Genomic DNA, 15,313 nt, shown 5'->3' with positions numbered 1-15,313 from the left:
TAGAATACTCAACAATACAAACTTCGTGGACTTAACAGACATAGAACGTTCCACTCAATAATCATTGTAAGTGCACTTCTCAGGATAAACCAGGAACTAAGAAACCTTGGCAAATTTCAGTGAACCTCGTCTCCTTGGCCGCAGTGTCCCCAAGGGCTTGCACAGTGCAGTTTTGGATCCTGCACACACATGGTTGCTGTGCAACAAGAGATGTCAAACAACAGGGTCACTGTGGTCTCAAACATGAGGGTAGGAGGAATCTGTAGCAAATCCACCATCTTACTCATGCAAGGATAGGCCTTGACCACTAAGACATCCCTGGGCCTCCAACCTCAGCAGTTGTAAAAGGACAAACAGTATGAAGAAAATTCTTCGACCATAATACCATTGATTTTTGCAATAAACTCCGGAATATATAGAAATGAACGACACGCTCAGGTTGCCTTGACACCACAGGACCCAAATGGCACTGCACATGTGGGTGCAGTTGGCCAGATATCTCCGGGAGTAGCATTGGAGCCCACTAGAATCCTTGGAAGCTCCCTCCCCACCAAAATGAAACAATCCAGGAATATATAAAAAAAAATTATAGGCCCTGACCAAGTAGGATTTATTTCAGGAATGTAAGCTTGGGTTACATCTGAAAATTGATTCATGGAATAAATTTATCAATGGATTTAACACAATCTAATCCCATGTCTATAGGTGCAGGGGGAAAAAAAAATATACAACACCCAAACACCTAATAGGAGGGCACTCTGCCAGATAAAGTTCATCTAGAGAAAGCTAGATCATTGTACTTTGTGGTAGGACTAGATGCTTCTAGATGCTATTCTTCAGTCAGGAGTAAGATCAGGATAGCCTGTGCTTGCAATTCCTAGTCAATATTATATAAGGATTTCTATCGAGAACAGTGAAGAAAAAATCAAGGGGACCAAGATTGGAAAAGGGAAAAAATACAAAATTTTTTAAAGACTGGAAAAAGTGCCACTGTCTTTTATATATATCACATGCTTTTGTGGAAAACTAAGCCACCTAAGCTTAAGAACAACGGAGTTTACAAGAGTTGTGGGATACAAAACCAGTATGCAAAAATTAGTCTATTTGCAATGAACAATGCAAAAATGAAATTAGACAATTCTGTCCAGAATAGCATTAAAAATATGACACAAAGGAAATTTGTAGAGGCTGTAGAAATCCACAGATACTCCCTATGATTAACTGTGTCTTTTGGTCCCCCAGTTTTCTTCTGCCTACAAAGTAGGCTCAAAAAAATACAAAACAAGTTTTCTTCTGCCTACTTCTCCCCCAGTTTTCTTCTGCCTACTAAGTAGGCTTAAAAAATACAAAACAAAAGAACAACAAAAAGATTTCTCCTGAAGTATAGAATACAGAACGTGCATTCTGGGCTTCAGATGGAATACAAATATTTTTTCCCCATGACAAAGTAATTAGAAATACTTTAAATCCTGGGACCAGCGAGATAGTGCAGTGGACAGGTTGCTTGCTTTGCACATAATAAGCCAGGTTCTATCCCCTGTACTACATATGGTCCTTGAGTTCCACCAGGAGAGATGCCTGAGCACAAAACCAGGAGTAAGCATTGAGCAATGAAGATATCACTACAGGATGAACCTCTCAAGCCCATGCTATCTTTTCATCTCCTATGTTCTTTCAAGCTCCTGTTCTGTCTTGAACATGCATTCCTTCCTTCACCCCCCTACTTTCCTACTTTTGTCCTATCTTTCTAAGTTTTGTTTATAATAAAAACTGTCTTGTTCCACAATTATCACTATAGTTTTAGGATTTCCAGCTCACTGAATTCCAGTTCATAATGATTGCTACTAATGATTATACTGCTTTTTGTATTTTATCCTTCACTTCTAAAAAGGTGTTTTTCTAGATCGTTATCCCTTTTGGTCTTCTAATACCATTTTTTTCTCTTTTGTCCTGGTCTTCATATTTTCCCTACTGTTCTGCATCTTCCCTCCCGTAAAACCAAGATTCATGAGCTAAAAAAAAAAATATGTTAAAATTAAGTTCAGCAGCTGAAATGACACTTCTTGCTGAAGGCCAGGTGACCAGCACCCCTTGGTTTCTTAAGTACCCACGGTAGTGACTCATGAGAACAGAGCCAGGAATAGCCCTAAGCACTGCCAGATGTAACCCCCCAGCCAAAAATAAAATACCAAAAGAAGTGGGGGGGGGGGCACTAGAGAATACAGTGGGTATGGTGCTTGCCTTGCACCTGGCAGATCTGGGTTCAGTCCCTGAGCACAGCCAGGAGTGATCCCTGAACACAAAGCCAGAATTAAGCCTCGGGTGTGACCCAAAATATAACAACAACAACAGAAAGGTCAAAAAGATGAAAAAGCTCTTCTTTCATTATGTTGTCATGCGCTGGCTTCGGTGGACGGTGTGCCCACTGGACTCGTGGCTATCACAGCTCAGGTTGGTCTATCTGCTGAGTAGAATGACCACAAAGGCAAGTAGTTCTACTCTGGACAGTTCCTCATCTCTGCCTTGTACACCCCCTTCCTCTGTTGTGCACCCCCAGAGCGCAAAGACCTGGTTTATATATACTCCGGCTCCCTGCCCCTTGTTCTTGTTTCTGCTCTCTGATTGGTTGACCACGGTCACTTACTGCCCAATCGGATTGTGTACATATGTAATGGGCTAACGGAAATTCCTAACGGCTGTAACTGTCACTTTTCCTCCGCAGTGGCCTGGGATCTGCACTCTCTAATTATTTATATATTATTGGTTTATAGGACAGGTCAGTTAAATCACGTCTGAGGAACTGAGACGGGTTATCCGGCCTGTCCCTCTTTTTGTCTTTATTTGGAAATTTTGTATTTTTACGCCATTCCAGCTGTGCCCAGAACTTAACTCCTGACTCTACGTTTATGAACCACTGCTAGCAGGACCCAAGGGACCATATGCGGTGCCGGGTTGTCGAACCCGTGTCAGTAACACGTGACCCAGCAGAGCCACTGTACTTACTGTTCCCACCACTAAATTGCAATAATTTAGTGTAATAAAATAGGGGACTGGAACCATAGTCCAGCGAATAAGGTGTTTGCCTTGCACGTATCTTCCCCCAGATCCTCCAGATTCGATCACATATGGTCCCTATCAGGCCCACCAGAAGTTACCCCTAAGCTTTGTAGGGTGTGACCCAAATACCAAAAGAAAAAGGTTTATAAAGAAATTAGAACTAGTAAATTATCCAAGAAAAAAAATAGAGCAAAATGAAATGGCAACCTACTAAATGGAAGAAAATATGTCTTAAATTCATGCAACTTAATAGCAAAATATTTCAGGTGAGCAAAGATTTTGAATAGACATTTTCCCAAAGAAGATATGCAGAGGACTGGGGGGCACAGGAGAAAGTAAAACATAATCAATCTTCAGGGAAATACAAATCTAAACCACAATGAGATATCACTTCATGGTTGCTATTATTGTTAACCTTTTTTTGTTTGTTTTGGGCCATACTCAGCAATGCTGAGGGCACCTGCACTCAGTTGTCTATCACTCTAGTCAGTTATCAAGGAAGCATATGGGATGCTGGGGATAGAACCCAGGTGCAAGGCAAGTGCCTTACCCACTGTACTATCCAGTCCATTATCAATTTGTTTTAGAAACAGTGGTTTAGAGAGAAACTGCTAGTGAGGCTGTGGATAAAAAGAAAGTCTGCATTATTGCTGGTAGTATAAATTGGTGCATTCACTGTGAAAAACAAGATGAATATTCCTAAAAAATTAAATAAAAACTATGATGTAAACCAACATTTCCCTGTTAGGTATTTATCATTTTGTTTGCTTGTTTGAGGGCCACACCCAGCGATACTCAGGGCTTACTCCTGGCTCTGCACACTAGGATCATTTCTGAGCAACCTGCGGACCATATGGGATGCTGGGAATTGATCCCTAGTCAGCCATGTCCAAGGCAAGTGCCCTGTTCACTGTCACTCCACTCCCCAGGTATTTGGAATTGCAGATAGAAATGAGTGTGCGTACAGTAAACTGCAGAGACAGAGTTGCTGGCTGACAGGACTTCCTAACAAAGGGACTTAGGCATCTCAAGGAGACACTTCTGAGCTGAAAGCCTAAATACCATCCTCACCCCACCCTGCCCCACAAAGTTGATTGAATCTGGTATCTAGGGAACCACCCATGGACTACACCTGGCAGTGATCAGGGGGCTACTCTGAACTCAGTATTGGGGGAGGGGTATCTCTGGTAGAACTCAAAGACCATATGGTGCTGGGGATAGACCCTGGATCTCATGCATGCAAAGCTTGGGCTCAGCCTTTGAGCTTCCATTTACTTGTTTCCCATATTTTATGTTGGAATCAATGAAGCTAAAATATTTTATGTAAATCTTCCAGTGCCTATGTGCAAGACTTTCTAGGGGTTATGGATCTAGGGACATCTTTGATGTGCTCAGGGCAGGATATTTGATGGCTCAAATATAAAAAGGAATGCAGAATTGCTTCCGAAAGCATTTGCACTAGTTTGTCCTCTCCCAACAGTGTAAGCGAGTTTCTCTCTGCATCCATAAACATAGCATTGTCGGTTTTTTAATGTTGGTTGGTTATAGTATGTGGAGGTATATGTCTTATAGATTAATTAGGTATTAATCAGATTTTTCAATGTCATCTGTAATATATGAAGGTATCTATTTCATACATAATAGGTATTAAAATGCACTCACATAATTATTAATAAAGTAGAGTATATTTTATTTTATTTACTCTTTTGTGGGGTTTGGACCACACCTAGCAGTGCTCAGGCTTCTCTGGGCTCTGTCAGGGATCACTTCTGGGGGTGCTTTGGCATCATATGCAGTACCAGAGATTGCACTGAGCTCAGCATGTGCAGGCAAGTGCCTTACTGCACTATCTCTCCTGTCCCAGGTTTTAATTTTTCTATTGATTTTTTTCTTTTTTCTTTTACCTTTTTGTAGCTGTGGTGATGAGATTGCACAGGTGTTTGGCTCGGGTGCTTACTGGGGTTGCAGACTTTCCCGTTGGTGCTCACCTATGTCCTCTCCAGGGACTGCTTGGCCAAGGTGCTCACACATTTTCAGTCATGGTGCTCACTTAGGTCAGGGTTGCACCTTTTGTTGAGGAGCCGGCACACACATGGCTGTGGTATGTCAGGGATCCCACTCCTGTTGCAAGAGCAGAACCTGTAGGCCCTTACTTGGCACATGTGGTGGGAGCAAGGCCAGAATTCATTGCTTTGAGCTTGCATGGGTGTCGCCTGTTGCTGCGCTATTCCAATGCCCCTACTTCTCTCTTTCTTATGAATTTAAGATTGTTTTTCATTAAGGCCTCTCTCAATTTCTAAACTCTTATATGTGAAAGGATCTGAAGTTAAAAAAAAAAATAAACACACGTCCTTTTCATGCCCTACCGAGGTCATGAGTTGACCCCCACAAGCGGCTCTCTGGCATGGCCATGGCTCCAGAGGCAAAAGGACTTAATCCAGAAACCGGCCGCTTGCGGTAGAGAAGTGAATGGACCATGCGTTAAACTACAGTGCCATGCCTCCCTGGGAGGGAAAGGGTGTTGCTCCTTTCTCCCTTTTTCTCTCCTGGCAGCAAGGTGGCCGCCGCCTCAGAGCTTATAGGAAAGCCAGGTATGAGCCGGTGGTGATGGAGCAACTGCAGCCTAATGGGAAGGGGGATGGTACCGGCTCATCCTTCACGCCCTACCGAGGTCATGAGTTGCCCCCCACAAGCAGTTCTCTGGCACGGCCATGGCTCCAGAGGCAAAAGGGCTTAGTCCAGAGCCCAGCAGCTTGCAGAAGAAAAGTGAATGAACCATGCGTTAAACTACGTCACCATGCCTCCCCAGGAGGGAAAGGGTGTTGCTCCCTTCTGCCTTTTTCCCCCCTGGCAGCAAGGTGGCCGCTGCCTCAGAGCTTATAGGAAAGATAGGTACTAGCTGGTGGTGACAGGGCAACTGCAGTCTCATGGGAAGGGGGGGGCGGTACCGGCACGTCCTTCATTCCCTACCGAGGTCACGAGTTACTCCCCCTGAGCGGCTCTCTGGCATGGCCATAACACCAGACACACAGAAACCAACCTTGTAATTATCTGGCTCTTTGCAGAAATCCAAAATCATGGCCGCACAACATTACATGATTCTCAAAACCAGCTATAGAAAACAAAATATTTCACAATGCCATTTCAGCAATTCTGATTGTTTGGGGGGAAATTCTAAACAATAATGGTGCATCTTTTGTCGAAATGAAGAATGTAATCAATGTAGAGAAGAGTTAAGTAGAAATCATCTGCCTCACAGTCATTTGATGGGGTGGGAGGGGGGATATACTGGGGTTCTTGGTAGTGAAAAATGAGTACTGGTGAAGGGAAAGGTGTTTGATCATTGTATGACCGAGACTTAAACCTGAAAGCCTAGTAACTTCCCACAGTGATTCAAAAAATAAATACCAAAACAAAAAAAATTTTTTTTTACTTTTAAGGTGGAATTCATGCCCAATTCAATCAGCTAATCAGTGGCTGAATAAATAGCAGTACTCCTACAAAAAAAATAATAAACAAACTTCAGAAAATGAACAAAGACTGCTGGGTCCTATAGGTGGAGTTGGAGTTCTCCTGGTTTGGAAGTAAAAATGCATACAGAGAGAGCAATTAGTGGAAAGATTAGAATTGCTGTAGGCCCTCAGATCAACTCTAATAAGAAGAAAGATCAAAAGGAAACATTTTCCCTCTCTAACCCTTGTCATGCAAATTAGATTTATTTCTAGATTTACTATTCCTAATTTTTGAAGACAGAGTTTTTTTGAGTTATATTATTTTTATTTAAACCTCATATTTTTCTCTATCCATGTAGTCTTTTTTTTCTTTTTGGGTCAGACCCAGCGATGCTCAGAGGTTACTCCTGGCACTTGCACTCAGAAATTACTCCTGGCGGTGCTTGGGGAACCATATGGGATGCTGGGAATCAAACCCAGGCTGGCCACGTGCAAAGCAAATGCCCTACCTGCTGTTCTATTGCTCTAGCCCCTATCCATGTAGTTCTTAATCTCTCTTTTTTCGACATTCTTAGTTTGTTTCGTTATGTCCTGGGAAGGGAGTTTCACTTGCACATTGACCAAACCAGACGTGAGGATGCAAATGCAAGACCCATTTATCGCTAGCTTGAGCTAGGGTCCAAGTCTCATCCAATGCAGTGGAGTCTTGACAAGGACTCTGACTCTAAATTCTAAGCAGCTTATATAGGATTTGATTACATAATAGCATTTTTTTCTAGGAACTGGCAATATGCTTCCAATTCTGGTCCCTGTCTGTCCCATTACTTCAGGGACCAACATTATGTTTCCAATTCTTGGTCCCTGTCCAGTCCATGACTCCACTCCCTAGACCTTCTCTACTAGGCTGGGTGCCACTGCCCATGCCCCCCTACTCTGATAGGCTGTTGCTATGGGGTGGTTTATTTGCCCAGGGTGATACTGTTTTCTGAGAAGGAGGAACTTCCTGATGGGGGAAATCGAGACAGGCCTGCTGAGTTTCAGTCTTAAAGTGGAGCCTGTCATGGCTCCACTTCAGCCTCACAGTTCTCGTTTGTTGTTTGGGGGATGGTTTGGGAACCACACTTGGCAAAGCTCAGGGGCTACTCCTGACTGAGCTCAAGGTCACTTCAGACAGTGTTCAGGGGATCGTGTGGTCCCAGGAAGCAAATTAGGGTCTGCCCAACATGCAAGGTAAGTGCTTTGACCCATACTATCTCTCCAGCTCCTTGAAGAGTAGTTGTAATCTGAGGGGATGAATTTGTGTTTTCACAGTTTGTGTTAACTATGCACTCTGCCTTTGAAGACTCATCTCTGATAAAACACAACATATTTAGGCAAGGAGGAGGAAGCCATTCTTTCAATAAACAGTCCTCATTCTCAAAGCTCTCTCCGATTAAAATATTGAAGTATCTTAAAGAAGTATTCAAAACCCCGATCTAATGACCTTATTTTATCATGAATATGTCTTTTAGAAGACATGATTTATTTGTATTTCTCTTGGAATCATTTAGAGACAGCACTTCAAAGCTTGAAATGGGTTTTACTTATATTTGTTATCTCTAGAGTTGACAGATCTTTCTGGCCAAGCAGTGTTTTGGCAATATTTGGTTCTAAATGCCAACTTTTTGAAAGTACAGTCAGGGAAAACCATCATCATTCTGAGGCGACATTTATCAGCCTCACTTGGCCCCTATTACCTCATTTCTGAGGGTGGGAAGCGTTCTGGCTGGAGATCACATGCTTTGGCCTAGGGAGAGGGTGACTTATTTTGTTCTTCAGCTGACCTGGCTTCAGAGTCTGGTGGAGAAGGGCTGAGAATACTCATTTCTTGGCAGTATGGCCAGGGGGCAGCACTCTCTGAGTTGTGCCCATTTACAAATGGCGGGGGGGGGGGAAATAGAGTCACTGGAAGTTTGTCTCACAGGAGCAGTGGCTGTGATGTGAGCAGAGTTGGTAGAGGCCCGAGGAAAACTTCATAGGGTTTGAGATTTATTCAAGTTGTTTACATTTGTTAAAAGATAAAAACTGAAGTGTACTCTTCTTCAAAGTTTGGTTTTCAACTTGCTTCCAAGGGAGCACCCCAAGATACCCGTTCTCACCCAGATTTAATGTCTCCCCTGTTTGCTGTTTATGTTCATTGTCTTAGAAAAATCTAATACCTGTCTGCTTTCTTTCACTCGTCCACCAACTGTTGGATAACATTGTCCTTGCTTCCCCCATGCCCCCCCGCCCACCACCCATTGCCCCACCCGCCGAAGAAGCTTAGGTTTATTGAAATATTCCCACAACAGTGCCCCTGAGTCACACCAAATTTCATAAAGCACTAATAATCCTTTTAATAATAATAATGCTTTTCTGTTTTCTTTATGTCACTTGCATTGTCCTTTTTGTAAAGACACAGGAATACAGTTGACACTATGCTTTTGTAACATGGGAGTTAATTGACTCCAAATAATATTTACTCCTGAGCATCAATCTTTACTCAACTTAAGCCTCATTACCCTTAGCTAGCACTCCAAAAGCAGGGTCCCAATGAAGGAACTGGATGAACCCAGGTCAAGCTACCCTGGCATCAAAAGGAGACAAGTTAAGTGCCATAAGTATAATAGGTTAAGAGCATGGTCATGGAACAAGCTGTCATGACCCAAAAAGAAGTAACTGAATAAGGACCCTCCTGGGGTTAGGAAAGAGTAAACTGGCCTGAGAACTGTAGTCTGGGATATATAGCAAGATGTCCCTAGGAAGAGCCAACTTTTAAGTTTATTATATCTCTTACTGTATTCATACTAAATGACTAGAAAGATGATAAGTAAATTTTCTATGATTTGTTAAATGGATTACTAGCTGAGGAAAGAAGAAAGCAATATACCCTAGATGGAATCCCGCCCTTGAGTGAATCTCCTAGTAATCTAGTGCTAACCCCTCAGATGAGATTTTGTCCTTGAATTAATCTCCTAGAAATTCCCCTGAAGAAGTGGCTTTACATCTATTTGTTATTATGACAATGTTTAACCCCACCTATGTGTACCCCCACCCTTCATGATTTCTGTATAACTATACTGTAAGGGGAAAGAGAAGACTAGAAAGGAGAGGACTTTGAGGTCTCTGAGGAGAGTAGGATGATGGAACTATGATGTCAGGGACTACAACCAAAACTACAACTCTGGCTGTGCTGTAAGGGGAGAGATCAGACTATGCTGGGGAGGAGAGAAATAAACTGACTACTGACCAGCATGGGGCCCAGGCCCTGTTTCTCTGTTCCCCTTGTCCTTTGTCTGTCCATCGCCATGGGCTGGCCAGGGAATGGTTCTTGGCCACCAAACGCTCAAGTCCCGAGGGTGCCCCCACATCTCCTTTGGTAACTCACAACCAACCTTACTAATACTATGTGTTGGGCACTGCTCCAAGTTGAGGGATAAAATATAGATGAGTAGTTTTCACTCATCAAAACTATACCCAGAGTTGACAGCACAACAGGTCAAAATAAATGTGACTTTGGGGGAAAATTAATGATTGGAGGAAAACAAGACAAACATAGGGGTATTAATCTTGTTTTGCTTCACAATCTGGGTGCCGCTTATAGGCCTGTATACACTTTGTGAAAATCCATTGAGGTGATTATTGATGACTTAGATGGGCTCAAAATGTTAATAATCATAATACACAATAAAATTTAGCTCAGAGAACTACAACCTGTAATTAAAAGAAAAATATTATGAAACTGGAATCCACAGTAATCAAAGTTGAAACACAGTGGAAGTGAATTCAGCAACTTTTTAAATAATATTATTCTGATTTGTCCCAGGAATTCTGGCACCACTTTGCCCCCAAACGGCCCTTTGGAAAACATAAGCCTAGAATAATCAGGGAACAAAATGTTTTGTTTTTATGTTTTTAAATGTTAGGGGAAAAAAACATGTAGAGTGTACTAGGAACAAAGATATTTTCATGGGTATCCTTCAGCATTTTCTGAATATGAAATTCTTGTCTTACCTGTTTCCATTCAACAAAAGGTTTTAGCAATGTTGATTTGCCCATAATTTATTACTTAGATTGTTTTAGCATTTTTTTAGTATTTGTGTTTGTTTTGGACTACACCTTCCAGTGCTCAGGGGCTACTCCTGCCTCAGTACTCAGTGCCCTGGTGTTTGGATAACCACATGTAGTGCTGGAGACCTTCTGCACGTAGGCAAATGCTTGAACTATCTCTCCAGTCCCCATTTTAGTCTTTTTTTAAAATTTGTGATGGTGTGGTTGAGCCACATCTGGCAGTACTCAGGGGGTCATTCCTGGTAGTGCTCAGGGAACCATATGTGATGCCAGGCGGTGGAGCAAAACTTAACTCCTGTACTCCCTCTCCAGTCCTCTTTTAGATTTTTTCAAATAGTTTTATTTATCTATTATAAAATGTATGCCATTTTATAGAAGTTGTTTTATGAGTGTGGGTGGGGGGTTGACCATACCTGGTACTGTTAAAGGACTATTTCTGGTTCTACACAGAGTACCAAACCAGGGTCAGTCATGTGCAAGGCAGACACCTAGCCTCCTGCACCATCTCTCTTTTACCTATTTTAGTCTTTTTTTTTTTTGTTTTCGCTTTTTGGGTCACATCCGGCAATGTACAGGAGTTGCTCCTGGCTCTGCACTCAGGAATTACTCCTGGTGGTGCTCAGGGGACCATATGGGATGCTGGGAATTGAACCCGGGTCAGCCGCGTGCAAGGCAAACACCCTACCCGCTGTGCTATCACTCCAGCCCCTTATTTTAGTCTTTTAAACCAATAAATCAAAGATGTTAGTGGGGCTTTGATTGTGAGCTACATTTGAGTAGATGCGTGCTTTCCCTGCTTTGCACTATTTAAACATGGTATGGCATGGTCATGGCCCTTTTTTCCCTTTCTGTTTATGTGTTTGTTTGTTAATTTAGAACAAGTTTATAAAAACTTATAAACTTTGGGGGGATATAGTGTTACCATACCACAATCACAATTGAAGTTCCACTGTCATTTCCACCACCATTCATAGAACCTTTTCCATACATCCATATACATCCATATACAACTGATAACCTCAGTTCTGACTGGAATTAGCAGGGGTCATGATTGGCAATATAAGAATGAAAGTTCTGCATAATCTCACTCATATGAGAAATATAAAGCAATAAAGCGAGAGAATAAGCCACACCCAATGCAAACAAACCCTTCAAAAAGATGGCAGCAATGATAGCCAGAGCATTGAAACACAATGCAGTGCCATGATGCTGTTTTTCTTACTTAGTTTCTAAAGATGAGTTAAAGTAAGTCTGAGAAGACACAAACCCAAGTTTGTTCATGCAAATATGCAGCTTCATCAACAACTAACTAAACAACCAAATCTTTCAGTTAGTCTCCTATTTTTTTAATAATATAAACTTCAAAATATTACCAGTAAGAAACAGTAAAAAAAAAATTGCCCTAAGTAAAGTTATAATGTATAGCAGTACAATTGCTTCTCATTTTCTGATTTTATTATTTGCACGGACACTTTAGCCTTTATAAACAATGTTTATACAAACATAGTGTGGCTTTTCATTTATTTGAGGTGTCTTAGAGTGACCATATAATTTATTGTTCAAGCCCAGACACTTTTGAAGATGAAAGGAGACACTAAAAATAATTAACAGTGTTAACTGAGCCAACAAAAGAGTAACCTGGGATTGGCCCAGGGCAAATCAGGACATCTGGTCACCCTACTTCCCTTCAGATTGGGGGGAAGCATGAGGTTCTTTTTCTCTACCAGCCTGTTTTGTACAGATCCTGCAACTTATTCCTCGCGTTCATCACTCCTCGACTTTAACTGACGCCTGTGCATTATCTGTGAATACTTTTAAAACATATCTAGCTAAATAAATCTAGTAGTTGGACCCTCCTTTGGAAAAGAAAAATTAAATACAATGTATTTTTGGAAGAGGGGGGAATTTGTGCCATACTGTTCAGTGCTGACTCCTGACTCTGTGCTTAAGGATCACTCCTAGAGGGGCTTGGGGAACCATATGGAGTGTCAGGGATTGAACCTGCATTAGCCATGTGCAAGGCAAGTGCCTTACCCACTGTATGTCACTCTGGCCCACAATGTATTATTTTTAGAAATACAACGTACTGGGCCAAGAATGTACAAGAATGGCCTGCACCACCTGCTACTGCGGCCTCAACATTGGTTTGAGTTCAAGTCCCGCCTATGCTCCCCCAAGCACCACTGGGTGTGCCCCTCACCCAAACACAATGGACAAAGCTCCACAAACTAGTTGGTTCTCTAGTCACAGTCTTTAGGGTGGGATGAGTTGAGCTATGTCTGGCAGTGCTCAGGGGGGATTCTCAGTTTAGTGCTTGGGACTCACTCCTGGTGCCCCACATTTCAATTTTTTACATATAAAAGAGAAAATGAAGCCATTCAGTTCAAACCTATACATCTCCAGTACTTTTTAATTAATATTTTAATTCTCAGGTTGCCTTAACTCTAGTCTTTCATTATCACCTCAGTATACTGTTTATTCCATGTGTGTGTATGTGTGTATGTGCGTGTGTGTGTGTGTGTGTGTGTGTGTGTGTGTGTGTGTGTTGTGCACTGCCAGGATTTAAACCAAGGTCTCACACATGCAAGAGCTCTACCACTGAGTTACATTTCCAGCCCCCCCCGTCATAGTTTATTTATTAAACATATTTGTAAGTGTTCTAAAGTCTTTTCGTAAATCTGTATCCTGACTCCTAGTTAATTCAGATGATACGGAAGTAATTCTAGTTTTCTCTGACTCACACCTTGCCTAGTATAGTTTTCCATCTGAAAACTTACTCAAGCTTACAATGAAACAGATTTTGTTTTCTGATGCTCACAAAAGTTTTACGAACTTTTCCTTAATTGAGTCTCATTATTTATAGATTGTGTGTTGATGAACTTGCCTACTCATTGCATTGTTATGGTAATTCCAGAAGCAATCCCTGCAGAAGTTTGAAGATTGCCCGTGGCCTTTGCAGAGCGGTAAGGCAGCCAACAGGACTTAACCACTTTGCCTGATTCCCACTGAAGCCCAGCAAGATAAGACTCTAGCTCCTAATCTAGAGCTAAGGCTGTACACAAGTGTCATTTTCAGAGTAAATTTTACATCCTATTTTTACAGTGTGTGCATGGGTGTGGGGTGCGCGTGCAATTTAACTGTTAAGTTGATGCAAAGTGATGAAGTGTTAGCTTATGTTCTTAAGTGCAAGCAGCTTTTATGTGCCTGAGGTTGGACATATGTTGGTTAAGCTTAACTGAGGCAAGATTTAGAATAGTGGAACACAAGACTAATATTAATGGATCAATAAAATACGTGAAATGAGGTGTCTCTAAGAAGAAACATATAATGTTATTTATTCATTGGTTGGCAAAAAAAATGTGAACAGAATCTTGTAGGACTCAAGTCTTATGCTCCTTTTGGGAAAAATCATTCAGTATTTACAAATTCAGTGTTTATAGCAAGTTTATAGACACACTAAATCAAATAATAAGAATGGGTTGTACTTAAACACTTAAAATATTATTTAGAATTGGATAATCCAAAATACTAAAATTAGATAATATGCTCATGAATATAACTCTAATCAATATAGTACTAACATTTAAAAACTGATTTTATGAGCATTAAACATTCTCCTTCTTCTAAACACTTTGTTGATTCCAGAATAATTAATATCCTGTAAATGAAAGAACTATTATAGTTTGATGTAGCTAATACATATGAAGATGTTATTTTCTAAGTTCTTTTGAAAACATATTTCTAAAGGCCCATTTTTATCAATTACTACTTATTAAGATAAAAAAGTGTTCAATGTCACACAATAATCAAGAAGATGGAACAAGTCTGAGTCTCTGCAGTCACTGTGCATTGACTAAAAAGTGCACCCCTAGCACAGGAAACCTTGTTCTGGACAGGAAGCTTCTTCTCTGAGAGGAGCTTTGAAAAGCTCAGACTGGCCACCCATTTTTCAGGAATGATTGAGCCTCAAGGAATTGGATGCAAAAAAAAGAAAGCCAGAGAACTTCAGGTTCTTCAATCTGGCCTGAGTCTCGAAGGCAGCTGAGACTCATGGCAGGTGGTTCAAAAGGACCCAGGAAGTTGCTGAGAAAAAAAAAGTGCCATTTGCAACTTGACACAAACACATAGCATTAAAAATGTGACACTGAATTAACCTGAGCAGTATTTGGCCTCCAGTGAGGTGTAAGAAATGTTCTTTTTCAAAAAAAATTTTTTTTCACTGAATCATAGATGCACAGTTAGAAGGTGTGTGAAGGGTTTCAGTCATATAATATTCCAACACCCATCCCTTCACCAGTCTACGTTTCCCACAACCAATGTCCAAGTTTCCCTCCCGTTCTTCTCCTCCCCCAGCCTCTGTGACAGGCACTTTTTCTTCTGCTTTCTCACTTTCTCTCTCTTACCCCCTTTCTTAGTCTGTCTACTTTTGGCCGTTATGGATTGCAATACAGATGCTGAAAGGTTATCGTGTGTATCCCTTTACCTACTTTCAACACAGTTCTTGTCCAGAGTGATCATTTCTGTTTTTGTAATAATACTATTATTTTTTATGGGCTGGAGCGATAGATAGCACAGCAGGTAGGGCATTTGCCTTGCACGAGGTCGACCTGGGTTTGATTCCTCTGTCCCTCTCAGAAAGTTTGGCAATGGGGGTATGGTGCCGCCAGCAGGTCAGTGTTGGATCACACCCCGCAGTGCTCAGGGTTTACTCTTGG

This window comes from Sorex fumeus, unplaced genomic scaffold, assembly GCF_029834395.1.
Source record: "Sorex fumeus unplaced genomic scaffold, SorFum_2.1 ptg000128l, whole genome shotgun sequence".
Taxonomy (NCBI): Eukaryota; Metazoa; Chordata; class Mammalia; order Eulipotyphla; family Soricidae; genus Sorex; species Sorex fumeus.
Note: the sequence above shows the minus strand (reverse complement) of the source record.